General features: G+C 40.3%; 1 protein-coding gene across 2 annotated transcripts in view; it reads left to right on the top strand.

Annotated features, from left to right (window-relative positions):
• Window positions 1-22,854, top strand: part of MARCH3 (membrane associated ring-CH-type finger 3) — a 149,660-nt gene that overhangs the window by 77,476 nt on the left and 49,330 nt on the right. Inside the window, exon 2 of one of the 2 annotated variants that reach the window (XM_025389008.1) lies at window positions 8,009-8,078. The exons of the other annotated variant lie outside the window; for it this stretch is intronic. The gene's annotated coding sequence lies outside the window, so the exon portion shown is untranslated. The remainder of the gene's footprint in view (window positions 1-8,008; window positions 8,079-22,854) is intronic. 2 annotated transcript variants of the gene reach the window in all.

The raw sequence follows: 22,854 nt of genomic DNA, 5'->3' as shown, positions 1-22,854 counted from the left end.
GCAAGAGTTTGCTGTTGAAGCTGGTTGTTTTGTAACTTGTGTATCCTTCTTACAGGGTGGTGGGCCTAGATTACAGCTGTACCAAAACTCAAAAACCTACTGAGGGCTGGGCGCGATGGCTCACATCTGTAGCCCCAGCACTTTGGGAGGCCAAGGTGGGCAGATCACTTGAGGTCAGGAGTTCGAGACCAGCCTGACCAACATGGTGAAACCCCCGTCTCTACTAAAATACAAAAATTAGCTGGGCGTGGTGGCGGGCACCTGTAATCCCAGCTACTTGGGAGGCTGAGACAGGATAATCGCTTGAACCAGGGAGGTGGAGGTTGCACTGAGCTGAGATAGTGCCATTGCACTCCAGCCTGGGCAATAAAAGTGAAGCTCCATCTCAAAAAAAAATAAACACCTACAGAGGAAACATTGAACAATGGAGAAAAATGTCCAAAGAACTCAAATGGAAACATTAAAGGTCAATGCCTTACAGACAGAGCTGTTGTGTACATCTAATCTACTCTTGGCTGGTTGCGTGAAACATCACCCAAAAGCAACAGGGAAAAGATGAGTCCCATAAACTTAGCCAGCAGAGAAATAAATTGACTCAAAATGATTTGAGAGTGGGTACAGAGATATAATAACAAAGATGAGACTGTACACTCAAGTTCATTCCTCACTTAAGGAAGTTACCATAGTCAACATATGACTCAAAATATTTCTTGAAAAAAAGTCTGCAAGTAGTACAACATATATTCCACCATTTTGAACTCCATAATTATTGTAAAGGAATAATAATAATAATAACTAACACTTTATTTAGTGCCTACTATATGCCAAATACTGTGCTGAGTATTGTTTCATTTAATCTCTAAGAGAGTCCAATGAGGTTAGTACTATTATTAATGTTATTCCAATTTAAAGATGAAGCTGAGTCACCAGGGGTTGAATAACTTGCTTAGACTTGCATAGCCATAAGAAATGGAGCATAGATTATATCTCAAATTTGCCTAATTCCAGCCTATGAGCTTAGAAAACATGAACACATTTTTAAGAAATAAATTAATAACTAACTGCAATCTGAACATCCAGAGATTTTGATGTATTTTGGTATATCTCATCCTCCCAATGTATTTCCTATATGTAATACATTTTCTATTTCTTACCAATTTGGGGATTATGCTATGTTACTATATGTTGTTTGGTAATCCACTTTTAAAATTTATGAATAAATGAATATTATTTCATGTGATTCAATATTCTTCTGCAATATCAATTTTAACATCTGCTTGGTATTAATTCGTTCAACCAATATTTATTAATGCATAAGGCACTATTCTAGATACCTGTATAAGTGACCAAGTAGACAAAAATCCTTGAATTGATACAGCTTATATTTCAGTGGGGAGAAATAACAATAAAAATCATAAGCAAAGTATATATTATGTTGGAAACTGATACATATTACATGGATTAAAAGATGCAGCAAGATAAGAGGAATCAGGAGAGTTAGAGGGAATGGTGAGGTAATTGCAGTTTTCATTGAGAAAATGACATTTGAGCAAAGCCTTGGGAGAGGTAAAGGAGTAATCCAAGCAGATATCTAGGGAGAAACTCTTATAAAATTGAGATATAATTCACATGTCACAAAATTAGTTATCTTGGAGTGTACAATTTAGTGGTTTTTAGTATATTTACACCACTAATTCCAAAACATTATCATCCCTCTCCCCAAAAAACAAACCCCTGTACCCCTTACCAATCACACCCTATTCCCCCTTCCCTCCCTGGAGACCATTAATCAACTTTCTGTTTCTATAGCTTTGCCTATTCTAGACATTTCATGGAAGTAGAATCATACAACATGTGGCCTTTTTTGTCTACCTTCTTTTTTAATGCCTTCAGAGCTCATCTGTGTTGTAGCATGTATCAGTACTTCACTCATGTATGGCTAAATAATAGTCCATTGTGTGGATACACTACTTTTTATTTATCCACTCATCAGTTGATGGGTCTTTGGGTCGTTTCCACTTTTTGGCTATTATGAACAATGTTGCCATGAACATTCGTATACAAGCTTTATATATATTTTCACTTATCCTGGGCATATACCTAGGAGTAGAATTACTAGGTCACGTGGTACCTCCATATTCAGCCTGTTAAGGAACTGTCAGATTGTTTTCCCAAGTGGCTGCACCAGGGAGAAAGCATTTGACTGAGGAGGAACAGCCAGAGCAATGGCATATCAAAGACGAAGCAGGGTGGCCAGTGTGGGTGGAGTGGTGCAAGTGAGTCAGAGATGGGTTCAGAGAGATAATCGGGGAAGGGCTAGAATATTTAGGGCCCTTTAGGCCATTATAAAGACCTCAGCTTTTATGCCAACGGGAAACCATTGGATGGTTTTTAGCAGAGGGATGAAGTGACCTGACTTCATGTGCAAAAGAATCAATATGGCTGCCATGTGGAGAACAGACTATAGGAGAAAGGTGGGAAAGAAGACCATTATGATCCAAGCAAAAGAGAACAATGAGCCCTTAGTGCTGCCCAGCAACTATTCCTCACTTCATTGATTTATACATTTTCACTCTTCTCAAAAACAATTTCACATTGACATTTCTCCCCTCAAATTTCCAACACCTTCTTCCCTATCCTCACACTCCAGGGTAGAAGCAATAGAGGTAGTGAAAGTGGTTAGTTTCTGGGTATGTTTTGAAAGAAGAGCCAACTAGATTTCTGTTGAATTTGGTGGCAGTGGTGAGAGAAAGAAAAGAATCAAGAATAATTTCAGGCCTTTGGCAGCCTGAGCTTTTGGAAGGATGGAGATGCCGTCGACTGAGATGAAGATGACTGCAGGTGGAACAGTTTTGTTGGGGATGGTGGATTCAGGAGTTCAGCTTTTAACATGTTAAATTTGAGAAGTCTCCACTCGGCTACATGGAGATGTTAAATAGACAGTTGGACATACAAGTATGGAGTAGAGAAGTCTGGGATGGAGATATGAATTTGGGACTAGCCGTGTCACTAATTATGGATCATGAAGGGAGTGAGTCTAGATTGAGAGGAAAAGAAGACCATGGACTGGACCCTGGGGCCCTGTAGCATAAGATGATAGTGAGAATGGGAGAAACTAGTAAAGAGCATCAGTGAGGTAGAAGGAAAATTAATCAAGTGTGATGTTCTGGAAGCCAAGTGAAGAAAGTATATCGCAATAGAAAGAGAAAACAATGAGGTCACATGCTGTGGCAAGGTCAAGTAAGATGAGGACCGTTGGATTTAGCAACATGGAATAACTAGCAGACTTAACAAAAACAGTTTTGTTGAAGTGGTGGTGGCAGAAGCCTCATTGGAATGGGAGTAAGAGAGAAGGGAAAGGTATAGAAGGAAACTGGAGGGGGATGGATAAGTTCATTGTCTTGATTGTGGTAATGGTCTGATGGTGTGTACATATGTCAAAACTGATCAAATTTTACACTTTGTGCAATTTAGGATATTTTAGTTATACCTCAATAAAGCTGAAAAAGGTAATAGGAGACAAAAATGAAAACACCCTCTATTTCAGAGAGATTTGCTGTAAGGGGAGAAGAAAAATGAGGTGGTTTTTATAGAAAATCTGGAGTAAAAGAGGGGCTTTTTTGAGATGGAAGAAATAACCAGATATTTGTGTGCTGTTGAGAATGGTCTAATAAGGAGAAATTGATGATGTTGAAGACAGGCAGTTACCAGAGTTAATCCTTAGAGTAGATAAGTGTGTAGAGGGATGGAATCTAGTGCACAAATGGGAAAAGAAGAACCCAGTGGTTCCTTTGTGATAGCAGCTAGAGAGGCAGAGTCAATAGAGACAGACACCAGTAGGTGAGGAGGTGGGATGGCGAGAGTCTGTGGAAGTTCTCTGTGGATTCTTCCACTTTTCTTCATGAAATGGAAAGCAAGCTCATCATCTGAGAGTGTGAGGATAGGGAAGAAGGTATTGGAGATTTGAGGGGAGAAATGTCAATGTGAAATTGTTGTCAAGAAGAGTGAAAATGTGTAAATGAATAAAGTGAAGAATGATTGCTGGGCAGCATCAAGGGCTCACTGAGTCTGTGGTCATGAATTTAAAGTAAGACCATTCAGTACAGTCACATATGTTTCTCCAGCCATGATCAGCAGCAGGAGTTGACAAAGAGTTGGATCCTGGTTTTGCCAGGAAACTAGACAAGAAGTTGTGGGTGCATACAAGAGATCAATTAGAATGATGGGCCATGTCCTCCTGACCCAGTTTAAACTGGGTCAGGAGGACATGAAGGGGCTGAGGAAAAGCGAAAAATGGGTAGGATCAATATATTAGAGGTCCTGGGGGAGTCAAAGGATTATTGGAGTTGGGGTACTGGAGGGAGTGAGCTGGAAAGGTAAGTAGTAGACAAAGAGTGGGGCATATGATATAGTATACCATTATATCGGTATACAGATTTCATCTCACAGCTAGGACCCCTTTCTAAGATAAGCTGATAGGATCACAGAACCTATCTCTTTTACTTCTGCCACCCCTTATTTTTTGGTCATTGATATTTCTCCCTGAGTTCCCAGGAATTCCTGCAGGGTTCAATTCCTTCCTTCTCAGATCACCTAATCCCAGCCTACCTTCGTGAACACTTTTCCCTCTCTGATCCCAACTCCCTAGCAACATCTGCTTTTGAATTATGCTGGGAATTCCGCAATTCCTTTGACAACCAGGAAGGAAGTAAGGGGAAACCAGTTCACTAGCTACATGTCTCTCCAGGGCCTCCTAGGATGTATTCCACTTTGTCAAGGTCTGGGTCTCAGATGAAGGATTGCTGAAAGGGAGAGAGATGGAGTATTTTCCTTTTACAGTGAGGATTCTAGCTCCCTCGTCCAGGAATGCAAAGATAAAAGGTTTAGGTTTTTCAGAATGTATTAATAGCTCGACATTTTGAGGCCTCTTGCTGTATGGAATGTGATCTGTCACTTTGCCTTAGAAGATATATTCCACATCAGAACTGTTAGAAATGTTATTTGTAGGTATACCAGCCATTTGGTGTCCTCATATTTTTCTTGGTTTAAATGATCTGTGTGTTATGATCTTTAATGCGAAATCAGTTTAACAGGATAATTAAATCCATTGAAGAGGATTAATTTGAGATTTCGTATCATTTATTAGCTTGCTAGTACCTTGTTTTCTTTAGCATATGTTCATGTAGGAGTTGGCGTTTAGTCTTGAATGCATTTATAACTGTGTTTGCCTCCTAAGCAATGTCTTTTAAGGTGTTTCCTCCATTGGGATTTCCTTTTAATGAAGTTAAAATTCTAATCAAAAGAATCTTTATGCATATGTCATAAGCTTTATTGATTACCAAGGAAGATGTTTTTTCATGATGGTAAATATCCTCCCTCCTCTCCACATGCCCAAATTGTTCACCCTCCCACCTCCACCACTGCAGGCCGACAAAGGCACACTCACAAAGACACACAGGACAAATGCTATCTATCCAAGGAGGCTGCTTTCACCTTCCTTAGCTCGTGCCTGCCAGATGCGGATATTGAAGTCATCCTTTCCAGCATCACGGTAGCACCATCATACAGAGGTTTCATCCACAGTTATTAGTTCCCTGTTGTTCTTATATCCTCTTTGTACACCAGAATCTTTCTGTAACTGTCACCAAGTTCCCTGCCACTAATCTGTGTCACCTGTGACACAGATGTGATGAAATCCCCAAGTACTTAAGAAATAGGCCCCTAAGACATAGCCCAAGGATCATTATACAGAACTCCATGTAACAGACTCCAGTGCCCTGACTTCACACCGCTTTCAGCTTTTGGTTCTCCCATTCATTCTTTTATCAGCATATTGCTTCTCCATGGAGTGTGGAAGTTATCAACACTAAAGTTTTCCCTGTACCTTTGTGTGTTTCTGAACAAGCCCTGGTGTGGTGCACACAGTAGATGTTCTTTAGAAATTACAGTTGACCATTGAAGAACGTGAGTTTGAACTGGGAGGGTCTACGTATTTGCAGATTTTTTTCAACCAACTGCGAATTGAAGATACAGTATTGGCAGGATGCAAAACCTATACAGGGAGGGCAAACTGCAGGACTTGAGTATGCAGATTTGGGCACACTCGGGGTTTCTGGAACCAATCCCCATGGGTACTGATGGATGACTGTCTTAGCAGACTGGTTAAGAAAACTGGGCAGGTACATTGAAGATACCCAACAGAGCCTGGCAGTGGCCCACCCAGGGTTGGGGTGGGAAAGGCTCCCAGTAATGTCTGGGAAATGGAAGTAGGCATTTCCTGGCTCCTACTTGATTAATGTAGGAAGTGTATATTGCCTTTTCCTTCCAACAGAAGATGATTTTGATGAGTTGAGAGGCATGGTAGGAAAAGACACAGGAGTTAGGTACCTGCAGATCATTAATGAGAATGTCCTCTTTGACCGAGTACAGTTGTCATGGTTAGGACAACAGTTCTCACACTGCTGCCCCACCTCCAACCCTTCCCAAACCCACATGGGAGGCAGTCGCATAACAGTTGCAGTTTCAGTGACTGCCTGGACTGATCATATGACATCCTGCACCAAGAAAAAGATTGGCCAGGGTGAAGTAGGAAGGGGAGGGGATATTTTTCTATGAATATGTATTCAATTTGTTTGAGTTAATTTTTTAAGACTTTTGTTTTTTAGAGCAGTTTTAGGTTCACAGCAAAATTGAGAGGAAGGTACAGAGACTTCCCCTCTTCCCCATGCCCCTGTGCACACCTACAGCCTTCTCCATTATCACCATCCCCCACCAGAGGGTACATCTGTTGCAATTCATGAGCCTCTAAGTTCACATAAGGGTTCACTCTTGGTGTTCTGTAATCTAAGGTTTTGGACAAATGTATAATGACACATATCTACTACATAGTATCATCCAGAGCATTTCCACTGTCCTGAAAACCCTCTGTGCTCCTCTTGTTCATCCTCCTCCCCTCAAGATGTTCTTTTATTCTTTTGCTCTTGCACCTTCCTCAGTGGAATCAAGGGTTTAAGAGGTTATTTTTAGCTACTTTTATCAGGAGGAAAGGGGGAAAGTGAAGGAGCCCTGATGTCTGTCACAGCTTGCTGTAAAGAATGGGCTTTAAAAAACATCATTGGTGAAGATTAATTCCTTTGTCAATAAATGTCGGCAGCTAATCTAGTGCCAGTTGCATATGCAGGGGAATGAGCCCTGTGGAAACTCCAGGAAACTAAATCATCATGGGGTGCTTGTTTTTTCTGCCAAACACTGACCAGGCCTCTGTCATTACTTTCCATTTTTTAAATTGAAAAGGAAAAAGAAATGCCAAACGGTGTTTGCAACTCCAAAGGGCAAATTGGATATGTTTTGACATATGTTGAAAAGAAATTATTCTAAAATCTATTCACATACAGAATTATCTTTCTGGGATACACCAAACTAAAAGTCAGTTTCACATACTCATTTCCTTCATGTGCCAAGTGGTTGGGCAGCAACTTGTCTTAGATAGTTCCAATTACTGAGTTAATAAAAACAGGGGTGTTGGAGGTCCTCAGTGCCCCTTCCCCTCCACCACACACGCACACACACACACATACACACACACACACACCCCTACTTACACAAGTCCCTCTCCCTCTCTGATCTCTGAGGCCACTTCTGTGGGTTCTTCTCTTTCCTGACTTTGGGAGGGCAAATAAGCCTATAGTCCTACCAGGCCCAAGGAGCATCCATTTTTACTGGAAACCCAAAGGACTAACTGCCTGAGACATTCCCAATTCCTGGTGGGGTAGGACCCCTTCTCCCAGTCCCCAGGACTCACCCACAATGTCCTGTTAAATTAAGGGCTTTTACGCTTCTTAAATGCAGGAATAAGTTTTACATGGTGACTTCATAAAACTCCGTTGTGTTCACACAAACACGAAACTTAACTTTGCAACATGTGATGCACTCTGGCATTTTTTTAAATTTAAATCTATTCCTTTTATTTATTTATTTATTTATTTGTTTATTTATTTATTTTTGACAGAATCTCACTCTATGGCCCAGGCTGGAGTGCAGTGATGCAATCACAGCTCACTGCAGCCTCTGCCTCCCGGGTTCAAGCAATTCTCCTGCCTCAGCCTCCTGAGTAGCTGGGGTGACAAGCATTTGCCACCACGCCCGGCTAATTTTTGTATTTGCAGTAGAGATGGGGTTTCACCATGTTGGCCAGGCTGGTCTCCAACTCCTGACCTCAAGTGATCCACCCGCCTCAGCCTCCCAAAGTGCTGGGATTGCAGGTGTGAGCCACCGTGCTCGGCCCCTATTCTATTTTTTTAAGTGCCACTCAAGACTCACTAAATTGATTTCACCACTCACAAATGGGTCGCTACCCAGAGTGACCTAGCCTACCAGAAGACTAATGTTTAAGGCAGGAAAGGGCTGCCAACACCACCCCTCCAGTACAGAATGTGTACGTCTGCTCTGTGGTTAGCTGGTCTGTGCTTGGAGACCTCTGAAGCAACTCTGGTGAGCCAAACATGGTGCTATATGTGCCCAGATTCCTCTGTGCTATCATTCCTAGCACCTGTGACAAATTATATTTTGCTTCTCTATCCAGAGGAGTTCTGGTAAATGTTCAACAGCCTGCTCTCTGGGGGAAAGGAGGGGGGTGATTTGTAGCATTTGCCAATCCCATGGTGTAAATACTCCCGCTATTGCCAATTTCAAGCCCTCAGTATGGCTTCATTGAATGTGAAGCTGAGAAGAGATCTGTGAGACAGTACGAGCTGGCCACAGCACACCACTGTATGCCTCTCTTGTCGTCTCTGATGACAGGGGTGGGAGGGGATTATCTTTGTCTTATTGACCATTGTGTATCTCCTCAGCAAATAAAAAGAAGGGATGGATGAGGGAGGAAGGGGCAGACAAAAAGAGTGGCTGGTATACTGCAAAATACTAAGATTGTCAATGTATTGCTTCTTCAGAATGAGTAAGGAAGGAATGGAAGAGGCAAGGATAAGGGCTGTATGTAATAAAAATAATTACCAACAATTACTTATTCCTCACAGGATATAAAATACCTCCTCATACCTTGTGTCATTTGATCATGTCAGCAGAAAGATTACAAGGACACATGTTATTTTGTAGACTAAGAAACTGGATGTCCTAGAGGTGAAGTGATTTACAGAGTCATACAGTTTATACCTGACCTAGAACCAAGATCTTCTGAGTTCTAGTCCCACATTCCTTTACTCTTCAAGGTGGCTTCCCATGTCAACATACCTCTTCCGGGTGTGAAAGCAGGTGATGATGATAAATCGTGATTTATCATTGAGACACATGCAGAAATTAGAGGAAGGGGTGCAGTGGTTCAGAGAAGTGTGAATACTGTACAGATATGATGTTATATGCACCCCTGACAGTATCTTGGGAAAGGAATGCCTAGTGAGTGACAGAGCTGTTGTTATTGGTGAAATCCCTTAGTGTTGAGAGGTGGGATTATGAGTGGCTAAGATTAGGGGTTCATGGCCGCGAGGGGTGGCTCATGCTTGTAACCCCAGCACTTTGGGAGGCCGAGGCAGGTGGATCACGAGGTCAGAAGTTAAAGACCAGCCTGGCCAAGATGGTGAAACCCCATCTCTACTAAAAATACAAAAAAAAATTAGCTGGGCATGGTGGCGGGCGCCTATAATCCCAGCTACTCAGGAGGCTGAGGCAGAGAATTGCTTGAACCCAGGAGGCAGAGGTTGCAGTGAGCCGAGATTGCACCACTGGCACTCCAGCCTGGGTGACAGAGTGAGACTCCGTATCCAAAAAAAAAAAAGAGTAGGGGTTCATGAATCTGATGCCAGGGTTCAAATAATTCTGGTTCTGCCGCTTTGCTTTGCTCCTTTACAAGTAGCTCTACTTGCCCACGTGACATAGTTTTCTACTAATAACAGTTTTTTAAAATAGTCCTTACTTGAGAGGATCATTATAAGGTTTCAATAAGATAATACAGGCTAAATGCTTAGAGAAGTGCTCATCATATATTTTGAGGGTTTTTTTTTTGTTTTGTTTTGTTTTTTTTTTTTTGAGACGAGATCTGTCACCCAGGATGGAGTACAGTGGCACAATCACAGCACACTACAGCCTCGACCTCATGGGCTCAAGTGATCCTCCCACCTCAGCCTCCCAAGTAGCTGGGACCACAGGCCTGTGCCACCACACTCAGCTAATATTTGTTTTAATTGTTTTGTGTAGACAGGATCTCCCTATGTTTCCCAAGCTGGTCTCAATCTCCTGGGCTCAAACAGTCCTCCCACCTTGGCCTCCCAAAGTGCTGGGATTACAAGTGTGAGCCACCATACACAGCTCAATATTATTATTGAGCTCTGTTGCCCAGGCTGGAGTGCAGTGGCACAGTCTCGGCTCACTGCAGCCTCTGCCTCCTGGGTTCAAGTGATTCTTCTGACTCAGCCTTACGAATAGCTGGGATTACAGGCGCCTGCCACCAGGCCAGGCTAATATTTGTATGTTTAGTAGAGATGGGGTTTCACTGTGTTGGCCAGAATGGTCTCGAACTCCTGACCTAACTGATCAGCCCACCTCGGCCTCCCAGAGTGCCGGGATTACAGGCATGAGCCACTGCACCTGGCCTTAATATTATTTTTATATCCTTTATTACTTTCTCTTTTTGTCAGTGTTTGACACTGAGGAATTTTAGCATCCTTTATTGGTATAAATCCTAGAAAAAGAAAACTTTGCCAACAGTGTAGTGCTGTTAATACGGTAGTGATACAGGGCTATCTAGCATTTGAGTTGGGGAATGTTTTAGTAAGTGGCATTACTGAGAAAGTTTCAAAACACATGTCAGAGAACTGTCCCAAGATAGTCATAAAGTTAGAATAAAAGCCAATAACCACTCAGATTTTTCTCATGGAATGCTCTGATGATTTCCCTTCTTCATGTAAATTAACTGGTGGCTTTAAATGACCTAAGATAGTCATCAGTAAAACTGAGAGAGATGTTGAACATCTAATATAAATGGCTTATCCTAAACTGTTATCATATTGTGTCTGGTGTATAGTTATTTCTCTGTATTTTATTTATATGTCTGTATCAATATTTATTGCTTTAGATGGTCAACTCCTATAGGGCAGGGATTATATCTGCTTTTTCAAACTAAGAGAGTGGTTTTTGCATTCTTAATTTTTTTTTTTTACAAATCTAAAACAAAGAATTACTTGAAATTTGAATTTTAATACCCAAAATTTAAGTTTTATTAAAATATAGCCATACTTGTTTAATGTTTCTAGCTATTTTCATGCTACCATGGCAGAACTGAGTATTTGTGACAGACTGGTCTGCCAAGCCTAAAATATTTACTATCTGGCCCTTTACAGAAAAGGTTTGCTGACTCCTGACCTAGAATAACTAATAGATTCTCTAAAAAGTTAAGATTTAATAAGTAAATGCTATGATGGCCATAGTGGGGCTTTCAAGGTTTTTATTGCTTCTTAAGCCATATGAGAAACAGTGTGGTAATGCCATTTTTAAAAAAAGTTACAATGTGATTAAATAGCTCAAAGTGCTCAAGAAGGCTTCTTTTCAGTGTCTCAAGATAGCTGTGATGGGATTGTGAAGTTAATTTAGGTAAGATGCACTGAGCAGGAAGATTGCAACTTGAGCCTCAGCACCATGATTCTGTAAACCAGGAATGAACATACTGCCCAGGGCTGCTTAGATTAACTGAGATGAACCATTCATTCCTATTAGGTATGAGATACCCACACTGTATGCTTACACCTTACAGGACCTGACTCTCATTTCCTTCCAAGACCTCTTCCACATGCCAAGTATTTGGATGGAAACAACAGTGGCAATGGGGTCAGGGTACCTGCTGGCAGCTCTACCAGCAGAAGGCCTCCAGATGCTTTCCTGGTGCTCTCACCAGCAAACCAAGAAATGAATGAATATGCTTTCCTGGGGTCAGTCCCAAATGTAATCACTTACTCTGCTAGAATCTTACTTTAATGCAGTCCTAGATCTAGATTCAAGTCAGTTCTGCCTTATTCAGATTCTACTCCACAAGGCACTATTAACACATATAACACATACTTTGACTTCAGTTTTGAAAACCCAAGCATAATTCTGAAAACTGTTTTTAACAAGTGTAAATTTTCCCACCTTTTTTTTTTTCTATTTATCACACCTCATTGTTGGATGGATGGTGTCAAGATTTTCCTCCACAGTTTTAGAGAATACAATAACTTTTAAAAAATAGGCTTGAACTTCTAATCCTACTGCAGGGTTAGAAAGCCCCTAAAATGCAGGTCAGCACGAAAGTGTTTAAGAGGACAGAGGCCTCGTTTTTTATGTGTTCAGTTCAGCAGCTCTCCTTTTCTAGAATGTGTATAATTGTTTGTCATTCTTCTACCAAATTCTAAACATACCTTCTTTGAACCAGAATAAATTGTAATACATTATAACAAATAACTCTTGTATCTGTTCAAATGATAACTCAGGCTCAACACTTTGCCTATTTCTTTCTAAAACAGGTAAATGGAGAAAATTTTGTAAACTTGTGGTTTTATATTTTCTACCATCCATGTCACATTCATTAATTTTTGAAAATTAAAGTTTCTGGCTTCCATTTACTTAAAAAACAAAAAGCATTAAATAATATACAGTTGCAAAAGTATAAGTGGGTTGTTTATTTATAACACAAAAGATAAATGCTTGAGGGGATGGATACCCCATTGTCCGTGATGTGGTTATCTCACATTGCATGCTTGTATCAAAACATCTCATGCACTCCACAAATATATACAGCTATATACAGCTCTATATACATAGACAGCTGTATATATGCATATACAGCTATGTATATATTTGTGGAGGACAGTAATTTTAACAAAAATTAAAAATTAAAAAATTTCAGGCCGGGCACAGTGGCTCACACCTGTGATCCTCCAGCACTTTGGGAGGCCGAGGTGGGTGGATCGCTTGAGGTCAGGAGTTCGAGACCAGCCTGGCCAACATGGCGAAACCCCATCTCTACTAAAATACAAAAATTATCTGGGTGTGGTGGCAGGTGCGTGTAATCCCAGCAACTTGGGAGGCTGAGGCAGGAGAATTGCTTGAATCTGTGAGGTGGAGGTTGCAGTGAGCTGGGATCACACCATTACACCCCAGCCTGGGCAACAGAGCAAGACTCTGTCTTAAAAATCAAACAGAAAAAAAAATTTAAAAACATATATACAGTTGCACTGCAACTGTAATGGCCATCTAGCATAAAAATATTTCTCATTGTTTAGCATGAAAGATTAATTGAGGCTATTAGGAGAAAAGGAGATAAACAAGCATGATCTGCTATTGGATAAGAGGTAGAATTTATAGTCAATCCTCATTATTCACGGATTCCATATTTGTGAGTTCACCTACTCGCTAAAGTTTATTTGTAACCCCAAAATCAATACTTGAAGCAGTTTCACAGTCATTCATGGACACACAGCCTTGTGGTGAAAAATTCGAGTCACCCTACATGCAACTGAGGTCAAACAAGGCAGTGATCTGCTTTCTTGTTTTAACTCTCACACATTAAAAAGTGCCCTTTCTGTAGTCCACTTAGTGCCACATTTTCCACATTTTTGTGCATTTTGTTTGTGATCCCACTGTTTAGACCCTAAAGGCAGTGCTGAAGTGCTGGCTAGTGTTCCTAAGCACAAGAAACTTGTGATACCTTATAGAAAAAATACGTGTGTTAGGTAAGCTTTGTTCATGCACGAGTTACGGTGCTGTTGGTCATGAGTTCAATGTTAATGAATCAACAATATATATTAAATAAGGTGTCTTCAAACAGAGACCCGCATAAACAAGGTTATGTATTGATTGGTAGATGAAAATGTTGTGGCCAGTGGTCTGCATCTTCTAATCCTGCATCTTCTCTAAGAGCAATGGTTCAGTATTCACTAATTCAGTGCTGTCAGCAATGTATAGAACATAACTACTGTAAATAACAAGTATTGACTGCATTTAAATTTCCTTTCTATTCAAGTCTTAGATTCAGGGTTTAAGTACCTTTAATCCTGATGAATCTCTGGTGTTAAAATTACAACTGAACATTTACAAAGTGCTGGTAATAATTTCTTCTAGTCCATTTACAAAGTGCTGGTAATAATTTCTTCTAGTCCTTCTCAGATACTACAGTTCTGTGTTTTATGTACTAATACTGTACTGTGTTCCAAAAGGAATCATAGTGATTCCACCCAGGACAGACCACATAAGAAGGTGTAAGATAAGAAAGAAATGAAGAACGGGTAGTAGCCAGGGTATTAGTAAGTGTTCTCCCAGCCCAGCCACTCCTGAACCTTTTGTCAACCCTCGTCAAACAACTTATAACACTTTAGGGACCCTTTCCTTTCCAACGAAAGGGCATGAAGAGGGGAATTATGTAGGTGAGATGTTGATCCTAACCTTTTCATATCTAGGGAATGTATACTCAAGGGGGTGGGGTTGTCAATGAATAAATAATGCTAGCATTTAAGTTGAGGTCACCTGTTATAATCAACCCTAGCATAAGGTTATGTTTGTTAGAGTCATTGCTAACAGGAATCTGTACGTGTACTGTTATTACACAGTATCCAAGAAGGGAGAAACCTCTGGCAATCTTTCTAAGGTTTTCTAAGGAAAAGAACCATTTGCAACTTTAGTGACTAATGTATCCACAGAATTCATTTTCATTTAGTGACAGGACAAGCTTAGACCTCTTCCTCCACTCCCCAAATACCTGATTTTAATAGCAAAAGGAAATCATTATATGGTTTTTTTTGTTATGTATAAGAAATAAGGAAAATTATTTATTTTGGCTTCTGCAAAACAGAGGAAACATTACATTTTCTTCATTGTAATGCACATGTGAAGTGATTTTCTTCAAACCAGATTCTAATTTTCTGTAATTCAGTAGCACAGCTCCCAGAACTTTCTTGCCTACAAATGCTATGGGGGAAAAATTAAATCATTGCACAAGATAGGAAGTGAATGAGTTGTGATGCCTAGAAAAATGCATGATGACTCACAAATATGAAGAGAAATTGAATCCACAGTGTGAGACTTGGGAAATACTAAGGAAAGTGATTTGGCTTTAAGGTATTTTTGTAATTCATTTTTGGCTTTTTTTTTGCCCTATATGTTAACTCCTAGCTTTTAAAAACAAACAACTACAGAGTTCTCTAGACTCAGATCAACAGGCCAGGCACAGTGACTCACACTTGTAATCCCAGCACTTTGGGAGGCCGAGGTGGGCAGATCACATGAGGCCAGGAGTTTGAGACCAGCTTGGCCAACATGGTGAAACTCCATCTCTACTAAAATTACAAAAATTAGCCAGGTGTGGTGGCACACACCTGTAATCCCAGCTACTTGGGAGGCTGGGGCATCAGAATCACTTGAACCTGGGAGGCAGAGATTGCAATGAGCCAAGATAGAGCCACTGCACTCCAGCCTGGGCAGCACAGCAAGACTCTGTCTCAAAAAAAAAAAAAAAAAAAAAAGAATCAGATCAACAGAGCTGAGAATTATGTTCTGTTCTCCCCTAAGTTAATAAAATATGAACTGAAAAAATCTGAGGTGCTCATCAATGTCAGTGATAGCTGCTACAACTGTGTATTGTAAAATTTAGTCATGAAATTCGGCAGCTACTACCCATGGTCTTACCCAAGCATTAAATACCAGAATCCTCCTTGTTTCAAAATTTGAGTCTTATCAAAAGAACAGATACCTTCCCTATGGCTTCAGTCCTACTCAGTGTTATTAGGAAACTCAGGAAATTTTTTGTGGAATATGCTTGTCATAACTGTAGAAATCACCTACTTTGTTAACTTTAATCTTGGGGGAAGAAAGCTTTTTGATTCTGTAAAAGAATTAAAAAGAATTGCCCTACTCTTTCTTCTCACCCCATTCTCACCCCAAAAACAACAACCAAGGTCACCTTGCATAGTACATCCATTTAGTCAGTATTAAATAATAATAGTGGTAGCAATTCATAGAAATTTGGGTCAGAAATCGAGTTAATCAGGTTCTTCCACTAACTTTGTGGTGCTGAGAAAATCATAAAATCCCTTTGTTTTAGTTTCCTCATTTATAAAACAGGTGACAACACCCACCAATTCTCATAAGGCCACGTGGTTTAAATATACAATTGCTATCTGCACAATTTGGATATATAAATTCCAAAGAGGAATGATAAATGATGCTTTATAAAATTTGGCAGATTATTGCTGCTGGCTCCTGTTTATAATTTGTCTTCTCTAGCAAGAATATGACTTCTGTAAAGTATATGGATTTTTAATTTCAATTGGCATCTTTCTGGTTAAAAAGGAAAAAAAAAAAAGCTAACCAGATGTTAATTTAGACACATTGTAGATGTATGAGGAAAAAAAGAGTACATCCTGTCTGGGTTGTTGTCTGTCTACTGTTGACATCTGTGACTGCTCCCAAGTGGGGCAAAGGACCACTGGAAGGTTCAGGCATGAACTTGGTGGTGGTGACCACTGATGACCGTTTGTTACATTGCTGCAGTGCTCTTTAGCTGGGGGCATTTGTGAATTTGTCCCTTCATTTTATTCTGACAAAGTCTGGTGTAGCTCACAGAAGCTGATTTAGTTCTTATGTATTACTATTGAGAGACCCAAAGCTGAGGGAAAGCAAATGACACACTAGTGGCCCCAATGCCAGCCTGCAGCACGGCAAAGAGCCTGGGGCCTCTGGGACCTGACCCAGGGGTCTTCCCACTAAACCAGCTGTTTCTAGGAACAGGCTGCTGGGGAGAAACATTGTTGAATTTCTTTCCCTGGAGATCTGTAATGTCCTTTCTGCACCTACGATATAAAGGAAATTCTGTGGTTGCCTTTGGATTATTTATGGCGAGGGCGTATGCTTTTTTGAGTTTTGGTTGCTTGCTCTAGTTTCACTTGTGTTTATTGTTTGTTTTCTCAGGAGGCAGTTTAATATGCATTCCCTCCTAGGGGTTATAAAATGCTATTTGTTCAACTGTTTTTCTAAATATAATAAAAATTTATTTTAGAAAATTTCAAAAATACAAAAAGCAGAAACAATAAAAGTAAAATAAGAATCACTTGTTACCCAGAAAGAACCACTATTAACATATTGATATACCATCTTTCTCTCTTTGAATTATACTTGAAATTACAAGTATAAATATTTATCCAGTTTTTTTCACCTAGCCTTATATTGTGTTTTCCAGTACTATTAAACATTTGTTATAAATTCATGTTAGTGCCCTCACTGGTAGTCTAAGATATGGATACACTATGTATTTATTTAAACTTTCCCTGGCTGTTGGATGATTATCTCATGTTGTGCTACTAGAAAGGAGTGTAGAAGAGTATTAAAAAGTACTGCAGATCGTGCATAAGTCCTTGTTTGCATTTCTGATTATCTCCCTAAGATAAATTCCTTTTCTAAAAAGGCTCAAACATTATATCCTAAAAATCAGTTTCTAAAAGGAAAAGCACAACCATCTTAAGGTTATTGATACATACTGCCAAATTGTTCTTCCCGAGGCGTGAAGTCTCATGACCCATGCTCAGAAGAGCCTATGTCATCTCTGCCCAGCATACCCCAGCAAACACTGTTTTGGTGTGTAGCAGGGATTATAGATTACTTTCTATGTAGCCTGAGCATCACCAAGAAGGTGACTGAGAATTTGCTTAAATTTTACTTTATGACTCTTAAAGACATATGTACATGTATAAATATATATACACACCTGTATATACATATATTAAAGCCATATAGGCCAGGCATGGTGGCTCATGCCTGTAATCCCAGCAGTTTGAGAGGCCGAGGTGGGTGGATCACCTGAGGTCAGGAATTCTAGACTAGCCTGCCCCACATGGTGAAACCCCGTCTCTACTAAAAATACAAAAATTAGCCCGGCATGGTGGCGGGTGCCTGTAATCCCAGCTACTTGGAAGGCTGAAGCAGGAGAATCGCTTGAACCCAGGAGAAGGAGGTTGCAGTGAGCCAGGATCACGCCATTGCACTCCAGCCTGGACAACAAGAGCAAAACTCCGTCTCAAAAAAAAAAAAAAAAGCCATATATACATTTGTACTTTTTAGATTGGCTCTTTGGTGTTTTCTGCTCTGTTAGTTAGGGTTCTCCAGAGAAACAGAACCAATAGGAACATATATATCTGTTTCTATAGCAAGCTAGAGACCCAAGAGAGCCATTGATGTGGTTCTAGTCCAAATTCTGGCAGGCAGGAAAAACTGATGTCCCAGCTGAAAGGCAGTCAGTCAGGAGGAATTCCTTCTTATTTGGGGGAGGATCAGCATTTTTGTTCTATTCAGACCTTCACTTGATTGGAGAAGGCCTACCCATTTTAGGGAGGGCAAACTGTTTACTCAGCCTATCAGTTTAAATGTTAAATGTTAAACTTATCCAAAAACACCCTCACAGAAACTCCCAGAATAATGTTTGACCAAATATCTGGACATCTTATGGCCCAGTCAAGAAGACACATAAAATTAGCCATCACACCTATACCACTGTGCCGCCTTTGCCTGCCTGTCTGTCCCAACCAACAGCTACACGTGACTATTTGAACCAGCTCATAAAAGCTCAATCACCTAATAATATTTCTGAATATGGAAGTAATGATACCATTCCAACTATAACCAGCCATTTTATTCCCAGTGGGAAAATATATACATGAGTTTCATATTGGGGTGAGGGGGCCAGAAACACAGCTCCTACCATGCTCACACTCTGCCTCACACAGCAAATCAGAACCTGGGCCTGGTAGACAGGATGAGAAGATTTTTGAGCCGGAGATCCTCCTTTTCTACACTTTCAACGTGTCCTGAATTGATGGAAAAATGGGACTGTTTTGGCTCTGTGTCCACTCATTTCATCATTTATTTTTTTCTTTTTCTTTCTTCCCCTCTTCCTGCCTTTCTTCCTTCATTCTTTCTTCCTCTCAATCTCCTTTTTCAACAATACTCTCCATACCAACTTAAAGAGACTTATGTGCAAGTAGGGAAGGGAATTAGAGATGCTTTGTTTTAGAGATGCCTGCAAGCCATTACTAAGTTAAGAGTTCAGATTCATGGCCTGCTTCTTAATTTTCCTAAATAACCCCTAGATCAGAGTGCCTGATTTCAAATTTGATAATGAACGTAAGGATTATCCAGAATTCGTGCAAAAAAAAAAAAAAGAGGCTACCATCAAATAGCAGAGTGAATACTAGACTGCATAGAAGTTAAGTCAGATAGAAGATATTGTATTTCTAAGTAGGAGGTCTATGTTAGCCCTGTGATTGTGTCACTTAACCTGGACATAAATTTTGATATCAAGATAGTGAATTTATTTATTCATTTGGTGAGTCAGCAAATATGTTTAAGTGCCCATTATATGCCAAGCACTTGTGAAAAAGCAATGGGTCCTAATAATATTGTTAAAAAAAAAAATGGAAAGGAAAAAGTAGAGAGGGGCTATCAGGTGGAGGGAAGTTCTGTAAACTATGCCCGTGAATGCAGTCTTCCCAATCACTGCATTGCCATTAAAGAAGATTACTCATGTAAAGAAATCGCGTATGTTTTTGTAGTTTAAAAAATAATGCAGTTTACTGAAGCAGATTGGAGCTTCATTCCTTGAAGCTAATAAAAGAGGCTTACGGGAGTTGGAAAGAAATAAAGAGAATGACTTTACAATCATTTGTAGATACATAAGTATCTTTAGATGGCCTTTTTACTCTTTTTAATGAAAATATCCAAAAACCTCCACAGTAATGGGTAATTCACCTAGGAACTCATCTTCATTATTTGTGTAATTTTTAATTCTCCCAGCTTTTAGTTTTATGTAAATCAAAACATTTAAGGGCTTTAAAAAGATACTGAAGAGAATGCCAGGCATACAGCAGAAAATTCTGTTATTGAACTTACCATAGTGATCATCGTTTGTAAATCTAAGAAATGAGTCCAGTTTATGAACAGACCAGGTTAGAGACATCAGCATGCTTTGTGTATGTATGCACTATCATCATGGATTAGCTTTCGTTGCATTTTCTCCCCTCCTGAACAGGATGCATATTTTATGTCACCTTGAAAGTAGAACTTAATAAAAATCATGATAAAGTATATTCTGGCCTCTTTCAAATGTCCGGATCCTTATTACCCAGATATCCAAAAGTAGTAAATTTCCCCTTTACTATGTCCCTGTTTTGTTTTATTTTATTTTTTCAGAAACCATACATTTCCCACTATGTACCCAGTAAACATCTAAGTGGGTCCTGTGCTGAGCTCTGTGTAAACAAGATGAAGAGCCCCTGGTTTCTAGAAGTGTGGGGATCAGCAGATGAAAGTGGAAGTACAAATTTAGTTTGATTCTTTCCTTCGTTGTTAGGAAAGGGGAGAAAAGATATCTCCTCCCCAGAAAAAAATAGGACCATTCATTCCTCTGTATCTGTACAAAATGCTTCAGAGAAGCTACCTCATTCTGGAGCCAAAATGGTACCTGGCTCTTGGGAAAACTCAGGGAGGATAAATGGAAAGCTCCTAGAGCTATAGTGGCCCACCTAGCTCCCCAGAGCCCCATATTTTACGCCTTGAAGCCAAAAACAAAGGGAGACAAGTTTGTACTCTGTATTGTACTGTTGCTGTATTTTAAGATAATATTCTCTGCATACTTCACCTTCCAGTAACACCTACTTTCCTTAGGTTCCCACTGTGCCTTGGTATGTGTCCTCAGTCTTACTTACCCCATTGTTCCTCTGACCATCTCTGGCCCATCATTCCCAGCCCAGGATCATGCCATCCAGTGGCAAGATTCATGAGGCCCACCTCTGTCCCTTTCCTGAGCCTTCTGTAATACTCTAATAATGATGAGAGCTACCACTCAGCAAGCACCTACTGGGTAAGACACTTTAAAGGCTCTGTGGACTTTAGAACCACAATTTAAAGCCTTACAATGACTGCAAGGAAGTCACCTTCTTTTTCACAGATGGGCAAATTGACATACATAAAAGTTAAACAACTTATCCAAGGTTGAACCTTTAGTAACTGGTGGCAAAAGCCAGTACTCAAAGCCGTGTGTCTGATTCCTGAGCTTATGTTTCTGCTTCTCCACTCTGCCTCTCAAAGTACCGTGTTGCCTTCATATTAATGTCAGTATAGTGATAAATGTTTGTTGGCTTGAACAGAAATGCCAAAAGCAAGAGGGCACCCTGGAAACATTTGAGGCTGCTGTGGCCCTAACACAATCCTTGCAGCCAGTGGTGTTTGCTATGTGCTAAGCTCTGTGCTAGGCGCTTTATGTACATTATTTCATTTAATCCTCAAATGTTCTGAGATGAGCACTATTTTATCCCTGGCTTAAGGAGGCATAACTGATAGATGGAAAATTGATGGGATTCATACCCAAGGTATCTAACTCCAACGCTCATATACTGAATTATTACACCAAATAGACTTCCCCCACTTTGTTTTTTAAAAAGGAAATTGTAACAGATTTTACTGGTGAGGCTAGTGATTTCTGGCTTCCATTCTAGTCCAGTTGACTATCCCCACCCAATATAATGGCAGCTATTTTCCTTCTGTTATCCTCATGTTACAACTTTGTGGTAGAGATTATACTTTAGTAGTCCCTAGGCTCTGTGGTCAAGTCTAGGATGATAAGATTTTACAGTGAATTGCTGGCATAAAGATGGCCTTCTGTAGAGCCTATAAGCGTGTGTGTGTGTGTGTATTCATGTGTGTATTGGAGGATATGCTTTTATTTACACTAGCCAAGAAGTCAGGACCTAAGCATATGACTAAAGATCCAAATATCGAGTAATGATATTACTTTCTAGCACAGAACCATTTACTAGAAAGATCTTTGGGAACCAAATTGCTTGTATTCGTTTATTTACAGTGTGCACTTCTCTTTCACCTTGGCTTTATAAGAAAGTATTTGCTCTTTTTCAAAATGTGTGAAAGTCCTCCACTTACAGAGTCATGGAAGCTGTTTCCTGCCAGTTCATTGGTTCAGCAGCTCTCAATGAGTTCCAGGGAAGCCAAAAAACAAAAAAACCACCACAACAACAAGAAAAAACACTTCCATCCTGGCCAGCCTCCTTGGCATGCATTTCCTAACCCATTCCCCTCCTTCTTAGAGCAGCAAGTCCCACACTGGTGTCTGCAGAACCATTTAGGAATCTCCTCAGAGTCCACCCCTACATTATTTGTTCTTTCACCACTTTGCTATTCAACACTCAATTTCAAACTAAATAGAAATGCAGATGGGCACATGAGCATCTAGATTTCCCAAAATACACATTTTTCATGAATGCTTCCCTCTCAAAGTGTGTGGACAGAGCCAGCATATTATCTTCCCGTTATTACTCTGTTTTAATATCTAACTGACAGATGCATGTCACTAAAACAAGGCAATCGTGGGCAGAAAATACCCCTGCTCTTAGAGAACAAGAAAGAAAGACCCTGGATTGCTGTCAGTCTCAGAGACACTTGTCAGCCAGTGTTCAAGAAGGCTTATAAATGCCTCTGTGGGGAATACCTATGAACTGCCTAAATGTTTTCACCCTTATTAGTGAGAAGAAGGAAGGTGAGATGTTTCTCATGCATACACAGATCCTTCCCGCAGTGGAAGCTTGTACTGAGTGTTAATGTGCCACCAGCATGGTGCTGGAGCAGGGTGTGGTTCTGCCACCTGGCACCTGCAGGCTTTTCTGGATGGGAATGGCTTCCTGCTGGATCACAAAGCCCAAGCTATACAGGCATGATGACCTTAAGTAGTCAGTCTACAGAGGCATTAGTTCTCCTCCTGTGGAGGCATTTTCCCTCCACAGCCTTGGGCCACCTTCACATGTATCCCATAAATAAAATACA

The sequence above is a fragment of the Theropithecus gelada genome, chromosome 6 (genome assembly GCF_003255815.1).
Source record: "Theropithecus gelada isolate Dixy chromosome 6, Tgel_1.0, whole genome shotgun sequence".
NCBI lineage: Eukaryota > Metazoa > Chordata > Mammalia > Primates > Cercopithecidae > Theropithecus > Theropithecus gelada.
This window is presented reverse-complemented; position numbering and strand designations above follow the sequence as displayed.